Here is a 23330-nt window from a genome sequence, read left to right as displayed (position 1 = left end):
CTCTCATTGCAGGCCTTCCTGCATGTGCTATTAGACCTCTCCAAATGATCCAGAATGCAGCAGCACGTCTGGTCTTTAATGAACCTAAGAGAGCACATGTTACACCACTCTTTGTCTCTCTCCACTGGCTGCCGGTTCATGCCCGTTTTAAATTCAAGGCCCTGATGCTGGCATATAAAACAGTCACTGGGTCTGCTCCAGCATACCTAAAAACATTTATGCAGAGCTACGTTCCCACCAGAAGCCTGCGGTCGGCTAAGGAACATCGCCTTGTCGTACCAAAACAAAGAGGCACCAAAACACTTTCCCGGACTTTCAGTTTCATCATACCACGGTGGTGGAATGACCTTCCCAACTCAATCCGGGAAGCTAACTCACTCTCTATCTTCAAAAAACGGCTAAAAACACATCTTTTCCAAAAGCACTTAACCGGTCAATAAAAAAAATAAAATAATAAAAAAAAAAAAATATATATATATATATATATATATATATATATATATATATACATTTCTTGTTGCACTTAAATCTGTTTTGTATACTATTATGATGATAGTGAAACTTTGTAATATGGCACTTTTTGTACCACTGTCTCCCTAAGATGATTTGCTGATGTTCTTCCTCTTTTGTAAGTCGCTTTGGATAAAAGCGTCTGCCAAATGAATAAATGTAAATGTAAATGTACTGTTGTAATGCTGTGTAGGCATTATCATGGTGTATCACATGTGTCAAAAGAAAAAGTGATACCAAATTTGAATCAATCATACTGCATTGCAAACATTCGAAGAAATACTTTGTTGATATTGGATGCTTGCCTGGTGTGTGCGCAAACAAACAGGCACAAGGCAATCAGCCATGATGCTTTACCGCATCCTGAACTTACTTTCCAATATTTACAGATCGATTTTACACACATGCCTCCATGTGGAAATCACAAGTATTTGCTCGTGATTATTGATCGATTTACTAAGTGGCCTGAGGCTTTTCCGTGTGGAAAAGAAGACGCAAAGACGGTAGTGAAGTTTCTTGCCTAAGAAATTATACCGCATTTTGGTATTCCAACTGATATAGCAAGCGACAATGGAACTCCATTTGCTTCTAAAGTAACACAATTATTACCTAAAGAACTTAGTATTAATTGGCATTTTCATATCCCGTATCATCCTCAGTCTTCATCAAACGTGGAACGTTTGAACAAAACGATAAAAGAACGTCTTAATAAAGCGTGTCTAATTGGGTTGATTTATTGCCTGCCGTACTGACTGAAATGAGAACGTCTCCGTCAGCCACTACAAAAATTCTCATGGATAGACCTTTCCCGACCCCTTGGGTCAGAGGTCACGCTGGCAATCTTTCCACAGGTGACACGGAGGTGATCATCGTGGATTATGTGGATTCCCTAGTTAACGACACGTTAAACGTTAAACGACATAAATGATGATATCTCTCTCCCTCTGCCTGCAGAAAGCTCTACACATTTGTTCCGAATCAGCAGGTTCTGTTGAAGTATCTGAAACCAACGAAGTTAGGTCAGCCAAAGTGGGCCCAACTACTGTACTGCCGGTGACCGGAACAGGGGTGCTGACTGATCTTCAACCACAGTGGATCCACACAAGCCGCGTGAAGCTTGCTCCAGAGGAGGGCCTAACTAATTCAAGGTGAATGGTGAAAGCACTGGAGGAGCTGAACACGCAGCGCCAGTGCCCAACCGGAATCTTTGAATTAGGAGGACCTGAGGAGGGACCTGGAACAGTCAACATGAAAACATTCCTACTGACACTCTGCATATGGCAGGTGTTCGTGCTTGCATATGCCTGTTCAGTATCAACACAACAGCAAGGAGTCACAAGTGTAATTCTAATTCCTAGAAATAATGTATGATGGTTTATGTTTTATGATAATGTTAAAGGAAGATGTTTTTGTTATGAAGGTATGGGTAAACACCCAGAAACGAAGGTACATAGAATGTGATGCCTCAAGAGGCCCTGAAGTATATTTAGACAGTGTTGCACAGCCAAGAGGTATTAAATGTTTGGATTAATTCTTGGCTAAAGATGGGGGAATATGTAAAATATTTGGTAACAAATGCTATACATACATCCTGGGTCACATTGATGATGATGGTGAATTCATGAAGGTATGAAAGGAAATGGATAAGTTGAATAAAGAATTAGCTGATAACATCAGGGAATATGGGGACATTTTTCAATGTGTGTGGGTGGTTCGCACCCTGGATGTCTTCCATTATATCGATTGCTGTATGCATTCTACTTATATTATTATTTGGCCCATGTGTGCTACAATTACTAATGCAAAAGAGTGACTGTTATGTTTGTACATATATACCAGAAAATGATGAAGATGGTCATATCATAGCTGATGGTATAAATAATATGACAAAAATTGTTGATGAATTACAGAGAAGAGAAGTGGATGATAGGAGTGGGTTTGGAGATTGGATTACAAGTTGGAAACAATTACTTGTATCTTCTTTAACTCTTTCCCCGCCAGCGTTTTTTAAAAAAAGTTGCCAGCCACCGCCAGGGTTTTTGACGATTTTCGCTAAACTTTAATGGCCCGCATAATATTTTCTTCCATGAATATATGAAGATGCTATATATCAAAATAAAGATCTGGGCCTCTGCTTTTAGACAAAAAAAAAACGATTTTATTTTATCTTCATTTGTTCTTTTTTTATTGCGACTTGAACAGAGGTAGGTTTTGTCAAAAAAACAACATTTCAGACAAAAAGCTGAGAAAAAGGCATGTTTATGGCTGATATTTTGAGCTTCTCATACTCCACTTCTTCATGTTTGAGATGGTCGCAGTCTGTTTCTTTGATCAAAGAGTTGCGTACTCTTTCAAAACATGCGCAGGGGTCTTCCTTACCGTATAACACCTAAAACACGGAAACCCGGAAAATTGGATTTGGAATTGTTATCTATGAGGTAATGTGTGCTCTGATTGGTTAGAATTGTGAACGCCCTTCACTACTGTAGTATATCTGTGTATGCCACACATAAGAAGAGTTGAGCTACTTTCGCTCCCCAACGTTGGATGCTTTGTACTGATTCATTCACGACTCAAAAGACGGAGAGAAAAGGCACTGCTATCGTTTAGAAGACTTTTATTTCTAACACACATTATTAGATTTGCACAGCCAAGTTTACTCTGGCCAAAAACCGCCCACTTTGACAGCAAGAGAATGTAAAACAGTCAAAGGTTATCTAAGCAATTATGTGATAATTATAGACCAGCATGGGGAAAGCGCACAAAGAAATATCTAAATATGTGTAAAGTATGAGTACAGTTTATGAAATAAGAAAAGGCTATTTCAAAGACTTGACATAAAAAAAATAATAATGTAAAAAAAGTAATAATAATAAAAAATTTTTTTTTTAAAAAAACAGAATATCCAGTTCTACTCATGGATGGTTACTTGCTAATAATTGCTCCAATATCTTTAAAAGATCTGATGTCAGTAATCTTGTAATTCCTGTTACCAATGCATATGCTCCAGGGTTTTGTTTAAAATGACCATTAACATGTTTGTTTAAGCAGGCTCATCCCACAGTGAAATTGGAAACCGTAGGATGACTTTTCTATATCTAAGGTCGGTCTGAGCTTACTGAAATTCGAAACACTGTTAAATGTTGTTAGATGTATAGGCCAGTTTTTGCTCCATTTTCCAGAGGTAATGTCTCAGGAGGTGCTTCAAAAGCGAGATTTAAAGTGGGTGGTTTTCAACTGTACAGGCTGTTATACAGTGTAGAGCAGGGCTTGTCAACTGGTGGATGGGGCTGAATCCCAGTCTCTTTTAACCGGCTGTCCGGCTGATTTTGATCAAATCGTGTCACATCTAAAACATCCGAACACTCTTTGCAAAACTCAGTGGCGCATGCCACAGCATCAGTATTAAAAGGCAACCAATCTGTGGTCCACTTCTGGACCGGAGCATGCGTGTTTAAGCTTGCTTACACTGCTCTCCAAAACATGAACCAGCAACTTTTATGTAAGCATATTTAATCATGTCTTATCAATCAAATGTATTAATGCAAATTGCAAAGCTGCTGGGTGCAGTCAAATCTATGTCACGGCAGTTGTTGCAGAAGTGATGTCAGCTCATATACACAACCTTTTTCAACAAAAGATAAATTCAGCATTCTCAATCCCGAACATCATCAAATCAGTTTACCGGTGATAATCTGCACAATCTCTGGCTCCAGCACAAATTCACAACATTTGCAAGACAAGAAAAGGCTAATTCATTTTTATATATTAGTTGCAATGAAACAGATTTAATTTGGATCATCTGGACACCTCTTAAAAAGTAGTTGAAGAGCCCTGGTGTAGAGGAATGCATACTTTATAAAATGTACCCCCCAAACCAAAGCCCATACCTAAACCTAACCATCAGTGGAGTCAAAATGTAATATTAGAGGTAAAAATGCAACCTTTAAATCACGCTCATCACTGATTATGTGAACGCAATTACTTCCTGGTTTCATCACAGGATCCAAACCCGGGTCTCCCACACCACTGACACAACACATTTCAGGTCACAGCACAAGGGAAGGATAACAAGCTGGAGCGGATGTAAAAAATAGGAGATGGTGCTTGTCAGCGAGTCGGCATAATGTGGCCGATCCTAGGGTACTGCAACTCTCGGAAACAACGTGCTGACTTCCCTTGTGATCATCATGAGTATAGTGTCTGTTGCATAAGAAACGTATGACAATACACAGTAAATACTGTTTATATCTCAGACTCTTCTCGCAGTACCACACAAGTTAGAAAAAGAAATTATGTGTGGAGCATATTTTAGTCTTGTCCAAACAAACTATAAAAAATTTATTTGTTTGCATGCTTGTTAACAAAGTTCAGCTGTAATCAGGTTTTTATTGACACAGTCCTTTATCAGGTTCTTGTTCAGAGCCACTGTTGACCACACACATTGAGTGTTGTTCATAATAAATCACAGTTTGAAAAAATCCTTCTGCTGTCCCCCACAATAGTAAAAGTAAAATAATTTCATATTTTGCTCCATTATTCAGAGCGGGAAATGTCAGCGAGGGAGATGGGAATGAGCTAATAGATTGCTTTGATGTCTTAGAAGTGAACTTTCTAGATGCTGTTACCATGGGGACTGCTTCACTCCAAAAAATACTTTCTTTGGTGTATTATTTATTTTATCAAAATAAAAAGAACACATAGAGCCTAACCAAGAATACTATATAAAAGAAAACATTTACCTTTAATAAGGAGGAGCTGAAGATAAATAAATATATTCAAGGTAAATATGCTTGGTTTAATTTACCCTACATGTTATTAACATTACATACATACTAATGCATCAGTGAGAATCTCACGAAACATGTCAAGAACATGTCCAGGTAATTTCTCACCTCAAAGTCAAAGGAGAGAAATAAAATATTAATATTTTGTTTAAAGATAATGAAGTTTTTAGGAACATACATTGTATCTTATAATCATAAAACATAATAATGTTTATTATGCCAAATAACAAAATATAAATCATCTGTGTGCACTTCTGCAGTTAATTCAGGATGGACTTCAAAGGCATTGTCATTAATCTTACAGTTCATACAAATGTATACTGTTTATATATATATATATATATATATATATATATACACTGGTGTAGATTTGGTGTAGATGGGCACACATCCCCCCCAAAACTGTGAAGGGTGTAATTTGTCCCCCCCAATCATGCATCTGTCCTTGTTTATATATTTTTATCTATGCTGAAAATAATTTTGTTTGAGATAGCTTACAATTGCGTGGCTTTCAATCTGACATATTGAGACAAAAAATAGAAGTCCCCCCTCAGTTGTACGAGTTGGTATCGCCCAACTAGACGGCAGTGTCACGTGGTACCAGTTACTTTTCTCAGCGCTGGCTAGGATGCATGAACTCACAGGCATTTAGTATTACTGGATGAAGATTTAAAAAATGGTTTATAGATAATGCTGAGGCAGATTACATTCACAGGTATGAATCCTTGAAATTATTAAAAGTTTTTATTAAAAAATAAATATCCAGTGTAAAATGTCTCCACATGGATATGAAGCGTTCTTAGATTTAAATGCGGATGCATGGACGATTCCGTGTTCAGAGCGTCAAGTGCCCCCTGCAGGAATAAAACACCCAAGATAGTCTGTGGATGACAACATGAAATTTCAGTCTGTGGGTCTTTTAACCACACAAAACTTTCATATGAATTTAGAAAACATGAAATACAGTGCATCCGGAAAGTATTCACAGCGCTTCACTTTTTCCATATTTTGTTATGTTACAGCCTTATTCCAAAATTGATTAAATTCATTATTTTCATAAAAATTCTACAAAAAATACCCCATAATGACAATGTGAAAGAAGTTTGTTTGAAATCTTTGCAAATTTAATACAAATAAAAAAAGAAAGAAAATCACATGTACATAAGTATTCACAACCTTTGCCATGACACTCAAAATTGAGCTCAGGTGCATCCTTTTTCCACTGATCATCCTTGAGATGTTTCTGCAACTTGATTGGAGTCCACCTGTGGTAAATTCAGTTGATTGGACATGATTTGGAAAGGCACACACCTGTCTATATAAGGTCCCACAGTTAACAGTGCATGTCAGAGCACAAACCAAGCCATGAAGTCCAAGGAATTGTCTGTAGACCTCCGAGACAGGATTGTATCGAGGCACAGATCTGGGAAAGGGTACAGAAACTTTTCTGCACCATTGAAGGTCCCAATGAGCACAGTGGCCTCCATCATCTGTAAATGGAAGAAGTTTGGAACCACCAGGACTCTTCCTAGAGCTGGTCGCCTGGCCAAACTGAGCGATCGGGGGAGAAGGGCCTTAGTCAGGGAGGGGGCAGAGCGGACCACAGTCTGGGGTGAAGGTTCATCTTCCAACAGGACAATGACCCTAAGCCCACAACCAAGCTTTGTCTGATGGAGCTTTAGAGGTCTTGCAAAGAGGAATGGGAGAAACTGCCCAAATATATTTGTGCCAAGCTTGTAGCATCATACTCAAATAGACTTGAGGCTGTAATTGGTGCCAAAGGTGCTTCAACAAAGTTTTGAGCTGTGAATACTTATGTACATGTGATTTACATTTATGCATTTAGCAGATGCTTTTATCCAAAGCAACTTACAGTGCACTTATTGCAGGGACAATCCACCCAGAGCAACATGGAGTTAAGTGCCTTGCTCAAGCACACAATGGTGGTGGCTGTGGGGATCGAACCAGCGACCTTCTGATTACCAGCTCAGCGCTTTAGCCCACTATGCCACCACCACTCTATTTGTATAATTTTTTACTTTTAATAAATTTGCAAAGATTTCAAACAAACTTCTTTCACATTGTCATTATGGGGTATTGTTTGTAGAATTTTGAGGAAAATAATGAATTTAATCAATTTTGGAATAAGGCTGTAACATAACAAAATGTGGAAAAAGTGAAGCGCTGTGAATACGTTCCGGATGCACTGTATATCGCATTTTGAGTCACTGAAGATGTTAAAGGCATCCATAGAAATTATCAATTGTTTTTTCAAGGTGAGGAAAGCAGACAGGCATTTCAGATGAGCACCCTAATACTTTTACTGAATGTTTGATATGACACAGTGTATAAATATGCAAGAGTATGCATTGAATTAGGGATGACGTGATAATACTGTTTTACTATTAACCGCAATTTAAAAATATCATGGTTAATTAACTAAGAATTTAGAATTCACAGCTAAAAACCGTGAAATGCTTTATTTATTTATATAATGTATAAATATATCATATAAAATCGTTTTTCTAAAAATGTTGTAAGTCTAAATGAAAAAATACTGGAGCTGTTTCTGTGGTTACAGACTGTGGCCGCGTGATGCTTTAATGGCCAGGGGTTACAAACTGAATGTGAACTTTCAGTGAATTCACTTGAAACTCAAGCTTAAACAAATTCCAAAAAATAACTACCATGTTCCATACCACGTACCATATGCAATTCATATTCATATCCACTTCAACCGGCTGTTTGTCAGCATTTAAAAGACTGACTGATGTGGATGGATGTAAAACATGCAGACAGAAGTCCTAGAAAGATACACAAATGGGACAGGATGCTTTACTACTCGTCCAACAACAAACTAATAAGTTTAATATTTTTACCTGAGGTGATTTTAAAGTGTTGAATTAAAGATGCCTCTTTTTCTAATGTTTAACCCTCTGGATATTTTCGTCATTACAGCGGAGACAACTTATAATACTCCATCATTTTGGGGCATACAGATAAGTGTAAGACATCATTAGAGACTATAAAGAGTCTACTTTTATTTGTGTACACTCACAATAACAACAAAACCTTGTGCTTTTGTAAAATAAAGAAAATAAAAAGGGTGAGCTTTCAGCAGTCTCCTTGTTCACGAGCATATTTCAGAAACACGTCACAAAAATGAACTGAAACTCCGTGAATACTTATCACACAAACATGAAACATATATCTAAAGAAAGCTTAAAATGTCTACTTTTAAATAAAACAATTCAAATTTAAAACAAATATTCTCCAGGAATGTAATCTGTATGAAACTAAGCGATGTAAATTTTTTACCGGTTCATCTAATTATCTCTAATGTGATCCCACCCACCAGCAGAGCGCGCCATTCACACGCTAATGTGCTGAGACGATCAAGGGAAATGGTACACTGCCCCGACAGTGTTCAGAGGTTTGATATAAACAATTCATTCATTTTACTGCGTGTTTGTAACGATACACAGGCGATGAAACGGCAAGATATTAAGGAAGAGTTAACATTTTCCTCAGAAGAAGAGCAGGACACCGATGAACGTTTGTATTTTGAAGAGAGACTTGATCCAGCTGATGATACAATTTCAGACGAGTAAGTCATTTAGTTTTCATTAGCTGACATGCTATTTTATATAAACATGTACATAATTTACTAGTGGGACTGTTTCCAGACTTTCCAGCCAGGTTTCAGAGTATTGACATTTGAAATATGTCCTAAGCAAGTTTTAGTTACATGTCAATGTTGTTTCAGCTAAAGGAGGTATTTAAATTGTATGCTGTATGATATGTAATATGATATGTAATATGATATAAAATTATATGAATGTTTAGAATATATTTTATCTAGTGTTTATGCTGCCTCATTATCATCAATGCTTGTGCTTGCAAATATGAGTTCAGGATAAATTAGTAAAATGCACTTTAATTATGCCCATATTAGATAATCAGCATATTATAATGATTTCTGAAGGATCATGTTACACTGAAGACTGCAGTAATGATGCTGAATCACAGCTCAGCTTTGATCACAAATTGAATTTTACAATATATTCAAATAGAAAACTGTTCTTTTAAATGTTTTTACTGTATTTTGGATCAAATGGTAGTGAAATAATAAGTGGTGAGTGAAAGAGACTTCTTCTAAAACTTTTAAATGATAGTGTAGGTATAAAATTAAGTAAAGTCTTTACGTAAAGATGTAAATTTTATGTAACTTCTTTTAACTTAAAACTTGATTTTGATCATTAAGTCTCCTCGCACTCATTCTCTTTCTGTCACATTCCTCATTGATAGGCCCAGGGGAGGGATCTTTTGTGTCATCAGGTGTGAATTACCTCAATATTCATTATACTTCACGCCTCCTCTCATATGAGCTTTCAACACTAAAAGTGTCTTATAAAAGTTGAAGCACTATATTTTTTTGTATGAATAAGTGATCAGGATGGTTTTCACATCATTTCGTAGCAAAAACTCTAGGCTACAAGATCCAGTTCTAAAAAGTCTTGTGGACAAATGTTGAGTATGTGTTATATGGCCTTATTTCAATGACTTAAATAAAATAAAAAAATAAAAACATGCATAAACGTTATTTTCTCAAAAATACAAACCTGTACACACATGTTGCTCACATATTATTGTTGCCCAGTTTGCGCTGAATACAGTGTTTTCAGACTTTAGCCATTAATGTGTTTTTAAGCAACTGAAAAAAGCACAAATGTCAAGGAATGTCAAAACTTCTCCAGGGCCCAAAACACCCTCAGACCCCAGAGGGTTAAGCATGCTGTCAGCATGCGGTGCATTGTGTGTAGTTACTATCAGCGATTAAATATGAAAAGTTGCGCCAAAACGTCCTCGTTATTTAAAGCTTCTGTATTCAACAACAAATGTCAATTTTAGTCATGATCAGACGAATAATTGCCTGCTGTAAGCTATGTTCCCGTTATTATGCATAGTCCACAGGTTTATTTGTAAGGTGTTGTGGACAGTATTAAGAGTCTGTTGCTGATTCTTTATAGGTGTCTGACAGATCAACAGATTGCTTAAATAAACTGTGCAGAAGAAAAAAACTGTTGGATGACATGAACTACATGTTGCACACTCACAATAATCTTACATTTACACACTTCTGAAGCACTCTGGTTACCAAAACGACGATCCGGAGGCCTTTCTCGACCTCTTTGAGAAAGCGAGGAGGTTTGGAGGTAGCGTCCCGATCAGTGGGCCCACCTGTTGCCCCTGCTCTCCGTGGAGGCGCAGCTGTTGGCACAACAACTCCCTGCCGCCAGCCTCCTGAATCACAATCACCTGAAGAAGGCCATCCAGCAACGGGTCAGTCGGACCCTGGAGCAGAGTCAGCAGCTCTTTCACTCATTCAGCTCTGTGACGCCTGCCAGAAATGGCTGCTGGTGGGGGGAACCTGCGACATTGTGGAAGTGGTCAATCTTCTGGTACTGGAGCAGTGTGTCTCCCAACTTCCTCGAGGCATGTCCGGCGGCTTGCACGGAGCATCCAGCTGGCAGAGGACTACATGGTGGCATTCCTGGGAGGCGATGAAGCAGTCTATTCTCTCTATTCTCTCTCTTCTCTCTCCATCCCCTGTGCTTTATGTTCCATCTCCTTCCCCCCTTCCCCTCACTCCCGCCCAGTTCCGGCTCCTCGGAGGTCTGGATGCCCATCCAGACCCTGTCCCCAGTCCAGAGGACCCTTCGACTAGTCTGTCTCTCCCACCCCCCCATCTCTATCTCCGCTATCCCACCCAGATTGGCAAGACTGCCCCCACGATTGCGGAAGGAAGACCATTGCTGGAGCTGTGGGAAAAACAGACACAGTCAGGAGTGGTGTCCAGATATGGAGGTGGGGACACTGGTCCAGATCCCCAGTGCTCCACAGGCTGCCCCCGATCGGGCAGGGGTGAATCGTATACTGGTAAGAGTAAAGGGGGATACACATCAAGATTTGGTGGATACAGGTTGTTCTGGAACCTTGATCCACCAACGCTTGGTGCAAGGCGGGGCATTGGATAAAATTAAGCAGACAGGGTTTCCCATTCTCAAGGGCTTTTGAGGGGGATTTCCCTCTGGAGTAGTCACGGGACGAGTCCCTCAAGCACGCCTTTGATCAAGGGAAAGTAATTGATGGTCAACCGCTCCAGCCCAGTGTTCCACTCACATACCCGTACTTTTCTATTATTAAAGAGCAGTTGTATCGAGTGACGCAGGACACTCAAAGCAAAAAGACTACAACTCAGCTGTTAGTGCCTAAGCATCATCGGGAAACACTCTTCCAGGCGGCTCACTATAATCCAATGGCTGGCCACTTAGTTCTTTGAACCATATAATGGCCCGTTTCTTCTGGACGGGCATTCAAGTGGATGTTCGCAAGTGATGTGGAGCGTGCCATGAATGTCACTTGGTGTATCCACCAGCCACCCCAAAAGCACCATTGCGCCTGCTGCCGTTGATCGAGATCCCCTACGAGAGAATTGGTATGGATGTTGTCTTGCCATTAGAGAAGACTGCATGTGGGCATCACTTTGTATTAGTTCTGGTGGATTATGCAACGTGACATCTGGAAGCAGTGCCTTTGCGCAACATCTCAGCACATGTTACGGAGGCACTATTCAAAATTATCTCCCGAGTGGGGATTCCGAAAGAAATCCTCACTGATCAAGAAACAACATTCATGTCACGTACACTTTGCGAACTATATGAATTATTAGGCATTAAGTCAAATTTACACCAGTGTTTACCACACACAAACAGATGGGTTGGTTGAACGATTTAATAAGACCTTAAAAAAACATAATTCGCAAGTTTGTACAAAAAGATGGTAAAAACTTGTATAAGTGGCTCGAACCCCTGCTGTTTGCAGTATGAGAGGTCCCACAAGCCTCCAGCGGGTTTTCCCCGTTTGAGCTGCTGTATGGGTGTCGGCCGAGTGCTGTGCTTGACGTCATATGGGAAGCTTGGGAGGAAGGAACTTCGAATAGTAAGAATCTAATTCAATACATTCTTGACCTTAGAGCCAAACTCCACACTTTGGGGCAGGTAACACAGGAGAATTTGCTCCAAGCGCAAGAACGTCAACACCGTCTCTACGACAGTGCTTGTGTTAATGCCCACCTCGAGCTCCAAATTACTCACCAAGTGAAAAGGACACTTTGAGGTCACACGACGATTCGGAGATCTTGATTATCAGGTTAGGCGAATGGATAGGAGAGGGGTACGTCAAACCTGCCACCTCAACCTCCTCAAACCATGGAGGGAGGTGGTACCTGTAGCCCTGGTGACGGTAGTTCCGGAGAGGGCGGAGCTCGGCCTGGAGTTATTCCCCAATTCAAATTCATTCACCCCGGTCCCTTGCGGAGGCCACCTCTCACTGTCGCAGCTTACAGATATTGCCAGGTTGCAAGTGGAATTTGTGGACGTGTTCTCACCCCTACCCAGTTGCACGAACCTCATAGAGCACCATATCGAGACCACCCGGTGGTTCTGGTACCGAAGAGCGACGGTTCAGTCCATTTCTGTGTTGACTACCGGAAAGTGAACGCAGTGTCCAAATCTGACACTTATCCACTTATCGATTGGGCATGGCTCAATTTTACTCTACACTGGACTTAACAAAGGGTTATTGGCAGATCCCTTTAATGTCAATATCCCGAGAAAAGATGGCTTTTTTCATTCCGTTCGGATTACTTTAGGGTGACAAAATATAGTACCATCGAGGAGTGTCTTGCGATTAAGTGAGCTGTTCTGACCCTCCGCTACTACATGCTGGGGTGGGCCTTCAACCTCTGTTCCGATCATGCTCCTCTGCAGTGGCTCCACCGCAAGAAGGATACTAATGTGCGGATCAGCCATTTGTATCTGGCTCTCCAGCCCTTTAAGTTCAAGGTGGTCCACAGACCGGGGGCACAGATGGTTGTGGCTGAATTTCTCTCCAGGAATGGGGAGGAGTAGGCAGGCCGGAAGTTGCCCCAGCCTGAGTCAGTGGTGGGGGCATTTGGCATATGTTGGTCTGCTGGGAAGATAGAGAGCGGTAAGCCTCGTCACCTGGTTCACAATTATCCCTAACACCTGTCTATAACATGCTATCACTTTATAATGATGAATATATTTTATTTATCTGTGCATTTATTTGAAATGTTATTATGCACTGTGTAATGTGTTGTAATGAAACATAACACTTCCCAAACCACATCCCCACCTCAATGTTCAAACCAATTCTACACCATTGTATTTATGTTAGGGCTGTCGATTTAATGCGTTAATTCAGTGCGATTAATTGTACAGAAATAAAGCGTTAAAAAAAATATGCAATTAATCATATGCCCACGGACCATAATAAGGAAGATTCCTGAGAAATGCAAGCTTTTAGTACCACCTGTTTACTCCAGAGGGCAGTAAGTGAAATTTCAGCTGTATGAGCAACACACAGTGAAGAAAACACTTCAGTAGGCAGAACAACACAAACATGCGTTACTTTCTTGCGTTCAAAACACTCAAAGGAGTGCAAATGCGATCTAAGGGATCTCAAGTTGTGTTTAAAGATTGAGTATTAAACTATATTTAACTTGACACAGTGACCTAAACATTTTATGTTTATGATGCAACACACCCGAGACTGACGTAGGTGTAAATTGACGTGCCCTTAAACAAGCCATCATAATAAATCTCCAACAGATTGACAAATTCACTTGTGAAATGGATTGCTTTGAACTGTATGCCAATGATTGACTTATGATCAATAATATGGTAGTGAACAATACATTGTATTCTAAAGCCGCTTTTTGTATGGCCTTATCAATGATTAACGCTTCTGCTACAGGAATGTAATGCATTTTAATTATCTGAATATTATATATATATATATATATATATATATATATATATATATATATATATTTATTTTTTATATTTAAAGATAACTATGTATAATTATATATTGGTATAAATATGTATAATCATTATATATTAAGTTATTGTTATATGAGGGGCTTTCTCAGCAAATATTTGTATATGCGATTAATCGCGATTAATTAATCGGGACACCATGTAATTATTTGATTAAAATGTTTTATTAATTGACAGATGTAATTTATATATATATATATATATATATATATATAATTACATCTGTCAATCAATAAAACATTTTAATATATATATATATATATATATATATAAGGCATATTCAACAATCACATTTTCATCAAACCGCACAATGATTATTCTAAGACATTTCAGCTTAATTTTCTGTAAAGCTGCTTTGAAACAATGTGTGATGTGAAAAGCACTGTACAAATAAAAGTGACTTGACAGCTGTACTTTGTACTCTTATTTAAATTGTAAAGTATTAATAGATCAATATAGAATTTGTGGTACTGAATTTAAATTTATACTGATTTAAATTTATAAAATCAATATATTTTATTAATTATGGTACTGTAATACAGTAGAGAAAGTTTTTCACCATGCTGATCTCATTAGTATTTGTAGATGCTTGTTGGTAACATTTACACCTGAATGTTTTTACCACTGAAAATGAACTAGATAAATACTCAAACTCAATCCCATATCAGGACTATCATTGATCATTATCTTTTCTGTATATGGGGGGGCGTGGAGCAGAGGCGGGCCTGGTCTGAAGAGCAGAGCTAACAAAACTTATCAAAACATCAAAAGACACAACATGTATGTTAGATCCAATACCAACTAATCTCTTAAAAGAGGTATTCCCAGTAATCTCAGAACTCCTTCTTAATATTATTAACTCCTCGCTATCCTTAGGACATGTTCCAAGAAACTAAAATGGCAGTTATCAAACCGCTTATTAAGTAGCCACAGATTGAACTTAGAGAATTGTCTATGTCGAAATTTCAAGAAATTTCAAGAAAAGGTAGTGTCATCACAACTATGTTCATTTATACAGAGAAATGGAATATATTAACAATTTCAGTCAGGATTTAGACCCCATAACAGTACAGGGACTGCACTTATCAGAGTTACTAATAACTTGCTCTTATCATCTGATCGCAGCTGCATTTCTCTTCTAGTGCTTTTATATCTTAGTGTTGCCTTTGACACGATAGATCACGACATTCTATTGAATAGGCTGGATAATTATGATGGCATTAGTGGACTTGCATTAGCATGGTTTAGGGCCTATTTTTCAGACCGTTAACACTTTGTACATGTAAACAATAAATTGTCAAATCAAACAAATGTTAAGTATGGAGTGCCACAGGGATCAGTTTTAGGACCTCTTCTTTTCTACTTATGCATGCTTTGAAACTGTGTGTGTTTTGAAAAGTGCTATACAAATAAAAATGGCTTTACATATATATTTTTACATTTATTTATTTCCACATTTATGTATTTCAAAATTTTTGTGTCAGTATGGTAATGAGTGGGTTTCTACTTCAGGCTTAACAATCCAGCTCTGAGTTCTCTAGACTAGAGTGAAGCTTGGAAGCCACAGTGACATCTTGTGGTTTAAAAATTAAATACTTGAAATATAGCCACAGTTGGGTGTGGGTGTGCACTGAGAAATTGTAAAACTTGGAGGTGGGCAAAATGACCAATATCTTTTATCACTGTTTAAGTAATTTTATATCTCTTTATTGTCTTGGCAGACAATCTGAACAAAAATGGCAACTTCAAAGGTCTCATTAAAGACATTTTAACAAAAAGCAGCGAGCTCACATGAAATGATGTGGTATCAAGTAATGCAAACGTGTGGATGTTGGCAATAATACTTAATTTATTCAAGGCCGGGAGTGTATAAATAGACAAACAATACAGCTCAGGGAGGGTGGAAAAAGGAAGAGAGAGAAAGACAGAGAGAGAGAAAGAGACAGATACACGGCAATTCATTTGGAATTATCACTGCCAGATCAACACGTCATTAACCTATTTTTAACCAAACTATTCTCCTTTGGTTTACCCACCATCTCTCTCCACTATACATACGTATCCACTGGCATGGAAGAAATATGCTCAATGCCCACAATGCAAGAGAGCTGCAGCTTTAGGGTGCGTCTGTAACATGTACAGCAAGTGTGTATTGTTTCTGATTGCTATCTATTTACGGTCAATAAAATCATAATTTATATGTGTGATGATTGGTAAATCATCAACATATTTACACAGGAATCACATGAATTCACGTATCACATGGTGTAAAGTTGCACACAGCTGATATTTAGATGTGCAATGCAGGTTTGATCTGGGATTTTACATGGCACGCAGTTACAGAGAGTTCCCAATTCGAGTCTTTCATTCAAACAGTTCTCACACAAGCACCTGTCTTTTTTCGTGGGGTTTAAACTTCCTTCCCTGCTTCCTACAGATTAATAGAGATTTGATTTTCTTTCAATTTCCACCACATCGCTGCATCAGGATTTTTTATAAATTAGGATATTTCACGTGTCACCGTCATTTATTATAATTCTCTATTAGACACAATTGACCAAGAAATTAAGCCAAAAGTCTTAATGTATTTTAACGCTTGTGACTACATTTATTTTAAAGTGCATCAATGTTTTGATGTTTTGAGCGCTTTGAAAAAGTTAATTCTTTTGCATAGCAATTGATTCAATTACAGTTAAGGAAAGCCAAGGAAGAAAAGGTGCCCTCGGGGTCCAAGTAGGTATAGCTGCAGGCTGGAGATCTCCAAATTGTTGCAGAATCAGTGAGACTACACTTCCACTCACGGTTAAGGTTAGGGGCTCTCTATATCTTCAATAGTGATTTGGAGCTCACGCCCCTTTTTGGAGTAATGCCTGTAGTTCGAACACCTCATGATATTGGCCCTGTCCCAAATGGCACACTTGATGTGGACTTGCGAGACTACACGAGACGTAGGGTCCCATTTGACATTTTAGCGCTCAGAGGGGTGCTCACGAGAGCCACCTTTGCACTGTCAATGTGCCCTTCAGCTGAGCCAGCATCATTATGCAACAGTCACCACTAATGATCCTCACGACCAATCACAGCGGACTGGAGTTTCCTTGCCAGAGGAAAAACATGGCGGACGAGGCAATGTCAATTGCGGATTAAGTATAGATTTTAATAATAATTTTTGACTGATTATCAATGGCAGATCACTTGCTTATCATGTGTATATGCTATCACTTATAAATCTGAATGGTACAACTGGTTCAAAACTTTATATAATTTTACAGAGGTATGGAATTACTCCTATTCAGTCCAATTTTATTTGGGGAAGTTTTATATTCATAAAACTAAGTAACCTAACATTAAACCTTTACTATTGTTGTTTAAGAGGATATTAGAATGATTGTGAGTCTCTAAAATATCAAGATAGGAGAGAATAATTGAATGCAAATGGCTGTACTGTAGCTCGTATGATTCACAATATTTACTGATATAGCAACATTTGGTCTATCAGTGATATTGATAGATGCAGAAGTGTGGCTGCGTGTGTTTTATAACTATTTTTGCAAATATATGGTGGTACATTCTTTCTATAAATTTAACCGTGTTCTAAGCACCTGCCTGTAACCGTCCATGTGTCTGAATTGTGTTTATTTGTTCCCTAAAGATTTAAAATGATGGGGTTTTGTGGCTGTGCACTTTGTTTTTTTAGAGGTTCTTGATAAAATTATCTAATGCTTTATTGTCAGTGTGTTGCTTGAAGATATTTAATAAAACAAATATTTAATAGTGAGTTTAATGTGTGTTCTTCTATCTATCAATTACATGAATTTTTCAAATACTGCATGTAATTTATAAAACTGCATAATGTAAAAAATGCATCATCTGATTGAAGTCTTGAAGTCGGTTCCAAATGCAAACTTTTATCACTCATGCACCCTCATGGACTTGCTGAATATTGAAGCGGCTACCCCCATTACCTTTAATATACATCTTCGGCACTAAAGTCTATAAGCCAGTGATCATGAATCAACCACTCTGGTAGTCTTTAATAACCCCACACCTTTATGCTTTAAATGTTTCCACCAGATATTTAAATGAATAACAATGAAAGAAAAAGCACAGTGCAATCCGTAAGTACAGCACAATACTCAAATACTCAGTAAATACACAGCTAAACAGATGAGATTTCAGTGGATTTGAATGTGGCTTCTGTTGGAGCACATCTGGAAGCTGGTTCCAGCTGTGGGTGGCATAATAGCTAAATGCTGATTTTATTATTATTATTATGATAATTATTGTAAAGCTTAATTTGTGCCATCCCTACCTTATGTGTAATGATGGGCTTTTTTATACCAAGGTGTCAGAGCTTGTATTTGAAATGTAAAGCACACTGTAAGGAAACAGTCATTCAGAGCTTTTACTGAAGTATGATTAGGTGCGGTGGTAGACAATGCAACCACATTTTCAGAGATCCTTGAACATTCTAGAACCACTGAGAGTGGTGATAAAGTTTTGCCGTCAAATCTAACCTACTGCATTAAACAGTCCCAATTGTTTAATTGCACTCTAACTGTATTTTTAGTTTTAGGTTCAGTAGCCTTTTACTTCATAGACTTCATAGATGGTGTTTTAGATTTAATAAGCAGCAACTACCTTTGCTTTTTTGTTAACATTAACTTCCTTGAATTGGTGTGACTTTGCAATAACGGCTCTCAACGATTTTTAAAATGTTCCCACTGTTTAGATAAAATGACAACTTTATAGAAAAACAGTGCAGTTGTGCGTGTATCATATATATATATATATATATATATATATATATATATATATATATATATATATATATGACTTTAAACAAACTCTGAGACCTTGCCTTTTGACACACACACACACACACACACACACACCGTAATTATGTACAGAAATCAGAACACAATGAACTGTCAAAATTACTATTCTTTCTTTGTATATTACAAGTATGTATACCTACAATATATGACATGTATGAGATGTTGTGTTATCACTGTATAATGTATGGAGAAGGCAGGTGCATGTGTGAGAACTGTTTAAATGAAAGACTCCGAGAAGAGAATCTTGGAGAATGCAAGTATGTGTTAGGCTATATTTTAGGGATTTAAATTGTCACACTCTGTTTTGCTTCCTGTCACTTACTCCAATCGAAAATGAATTGGGAACTCTCTGTAACTGCGTGCCATGTAAAATCCCAGATCAAACCTGCATTGCACATCCTAATATCAGCTGTGTGCAACTTTACACCATGTGATACGTGAATTCATGTGATTCCTGTGTAAATATGTTGATGATCTACCAATCATCATGCATATAAATTATGATTTTATTGACCGTAAATAGATAGCAATCAGAAACAATACACACTTGCTGTACATGTTACAGACGCACCCTAAAGCTGCAGCTCTCTTGCATTGTGGGAATTGAGCGGATTTCTTCCATGCCAGTGGATCGTATGTATAGCCGTGAGTCTCTCTCTTTCTCTCTGTGTCTCTAGCGCTTGCTCTCACTCTCTATCTCTCTCTCGCTCTCTTCCTTTTCCACCCACCCTGAGCTGCCTTGTTTGTCTATTTATATGCACCCGGTCCTAAATTGATTAAGCTATTGCCAACATCCACATGTTTGCATTAATCGATACTGGATCATTTCATGTGAGCTCGCTGCTTTTTGTCAAATTGTCTTTTATGAGATCTTTGAAGTTGCCATTTTTGTTCAGATTGTCTGCCAAGACAATAAAGAGATATAAAATTACTTAAACAGTGATAACAGATTTTGGTCATTTTCCCCACCTCCAAGTTTTACAATTTCTGAGTGCACACCCACACCCAACTGTGGCTATATTTCAAGTATTTCATTTTTTAAACCACAAGATGTCACTGAGGCCTCCAAGCTTCACTCTAGAGCAGTGGTTCTCAACTGGTATCGCTTCAGGACAGGTTTTACATTGGAAATCAAGTGGCGACTCACCATAGTAAAAACGTAACCTGGGTTGCATTTCCTTTTATGTTGCATAGTTTTGTTCATGGTTTTCAAGTAAAAGGACATGCATCAAGTTACATTATTTTTGTTGTTGATATAAGCGACAGGAGGTTTTCTCTGCCCCTTTTAAAAATTGAAGAGCATATTTACATAAGAGCCCATATAATTTATAATTTCAAACATAATTCAAACAGAACATACATATTTCACAGGAGGAAAGGCTCCTCATTACCATGCTTAGGTCAGTGTAACTAGTCTTAAATAATAGTAATAATAATAACAACAAATTATAGTATTTAAGAAAAAGTAAATACTAGCTGAAACACATCTTGAAACTTTAACTACAACTGCCACTGTTGATATAAAATGAGGACTTATAGAATCTACCTTTAGATTATTTCATATGAAACTATAACATTATGTCAAAATATAACAGTTACTTTTTCTCATGTAAAATCCTGAAACAAATTTGTAAAGGTGATGATGTATAATGAAAAAATAAATACCACAGTGTTGCACAGTTTCCTCCTCAGTGCTGTTTGGCATGTCAGGGCTGCCTACTGTTTGAGAGGTTCGACTTGACTTCCTCTGTAATGCTTTAAACTAAAAAATGTCTCACTAGAATTTAAATTGGTCACATCAGTTTTGAGGTCTGTGCTCCCAATATCGGGGGAAGCCTGGTTATTGAACGCACGCATCAGAGAGAAGAGTAGATCCCGATTGCGAGCTGGTTCCATTACACTAGTGCGAAAGTGCAGATGAGAAGCCTTTAGCTGATTGCAAGATTATCATTAAATCTGCCTCCGCAGTCTTAAATATTCGATCACTTGAGCGGCCACTGAAATATCTTCAATGGGAGAACCACGGCATTGTTCTTTCCCTGCTGTCCGCGACCCAGTCCGAATAGACCTGCGACCAACCAGTTAAGAAACACTGTTCTAGAGAAATCTGAGCTCGATTGTTATGCCTGAAGTAGAAAGCACACCCCCTCATTACTAAACTGACACAGAAATAAATACATGTATAAATATAAAAATATGGAAATAAATAAATATGGAAATATAAACATATATAAATATATAAATTCATGTTGAAATAAATAAATGAGGAAATAAATTAATGTGTAAATAAATACAATAAAACATAAATAAGGAAATACATGTGCAAATACTAATTTATATCAGATTTTAAAATGTATGTATTTATTTATTTATATGCGTACTTTATTCTTTTTTTACATTTCATTGAAAATATATTTATTTGTTTATTTCTTTTTAATATTGTCACATTTGGTCCTCCATAGTTTTCAGGAGGAAACACCACTCGAATTAGTGTGGATGTGGCCATTCACACTTTCTTTTATTTAGAATGAGAATTACCCAAAAATCTTAACGGTCCTTAAATTGCCATAATTTTATTTTCTGCAATTTTTTCGGATTTGGGATTAAATTTCATGAAATTCACTGAATAATACTGAAAAACAGCGGAGAAACTATTAACAGAAAATTATTGTGTAGTGTTATTGTTTAAAAAAACAAAAACAAAAAAAACACCCACATGGAGAACATGTGGCTTGTGCTGAACTGAAAACCAGTCAGCTGGTGATAACTGCTGAATCCCCAAGACTTTATGCAATTATATAGAAAAAGTGAACGTGTTCAGGAATTGAAAGCTAATTCTATATTAATTAGGCTATAAGATGAACAGTGTCAGAGGCTGCTGGTGTCTTCATGGGCATGTGACATGCTGAAGTGCTGAGTAAGGTCAGAGTGTTCAAGCAGAACATTAAGACAGCAATTAATGAACATCCTAATAAAGAAAAGTCCTCAGGGCTCTGCTGTCCAAACATGTTACGTTTAGCTCAAATGGGTTGGTTATTCACATACCCTCACTGCATGTGACAATCCACATGTCAGGATGTAAACATTCACCTAAAAGTATGCGGGTGTCACATAAGGTCATAGAGGAACAGAACATTAGAAGCTCTTTATCTAAAAAGCTGCTAGACAAAAGACTCTTCTGCCTTCAAGATCTTTACTATTGCAATATAAATATTTCACATCTGAGTGAAGAACAGGGCAATTATTCACAGTTCTTCACAGTTTAATATATACATCTCTATACTACAGGCATCTACCTGCCTCATAAAAAATATGCATACACTGTATATATATATATATATATATATATATAAAAGGTTTGAGGAGTAATAGAATACATGTAATGGGATTACGTATTTAAAATACAAAATATAAGTAACTGTATGCCACTACAGTTACATTTTAAATCATTGGTATTTAGAATACAGTTACATTAAAAAAGTATTTTGATTACTGAAGAGATTACTTTGCATTATATTGTCATTTGTTTCATGTAATATTTAGTCCTTTCAGATGGAAGACATTTATACATATAAATGATGTGATCCAAAGTGCATTTGAACAGCAGTGAAACACTTTCTTATGATGTGTTACATTCATACGAGCAGACAGAGAAGTACGTTTGAAGTAAGTTTGTAGCAGATGAAATAGAAATAAAGCTTGTGTAAATTGTTAGCTTTACGCTAAGCTAAAATGCTATTTCTAGCCATTTTACATGCACATGTTACCAGACACGATCATATTTATTATCAAGAAAATTCAAGTTAGATAATAATTTCTTTTTTTCTAGTAAGATCTTTGATATTAGGGCAAAAATCTAATTCTTGATGAACATTTTTTTATTGTTTTCCTGTAAAAATATCTACAAATCCTTAAAATAAGATCAGTTTGATTAATCTTGTTTTAGAAATAACACTGCATAAGATATTTATGTTTTTCGGAGAATGTATTTTTAACATTAAAATTTTGTCTTACTGTACTGGCAGAGTTTTTATAGTCAAAACAAGTGAAAAAATAAAGTAAATAAAAAAAGTAATCCAAAGTATTTAGAATACGTTACTGGCCTTGAGTAATCTAACGGAATATGTTACAAATTACATTTTACAGCATTTATTCTGTAATCTTAGTGGTATACATTTCAAAAGTAACCCTCCCAACCCTGTATATATACACACCGTATAAGATGCTTCACAAAAACATTTATCTTAAGATGGTTATTTATATCTTCA

General features: G+C 37.4%; 1 protein-coding gene across 1 annotated transcript in view; it reads right to left on the bottom strand.

Moving 5' to 3' along the window:
• Positions 1-23330, bottom strand: part of LOC127659530 (X-linked interleukin-1 receptor accessory protein-like 2) — a 564853-nt gene that overhangs the window by 490521 nt on the left and 51002 nt on the right. The gene's annotated exons all lie outside the window — the stretch shown is intronic.

The sequence above is a fragment of the Xyrauchen texanus genome, chromosome 19 (assembly GCF_025860055.1).
Source record: "Xyrauchen texanus isolate HMW12.3.18 chromosome 19, RBS_HiC_50CHRs, whole genome shotgun sequence".
NCBI lineage: Eukaryota > Metazoa > Chordata > Actinopteri > Cypriniformes > Catostomidae > Xyrauchen > Xyrauchen texanus.
This window is presented reverse-complemented; position numbering and strand designations above follow the sequence as displayed.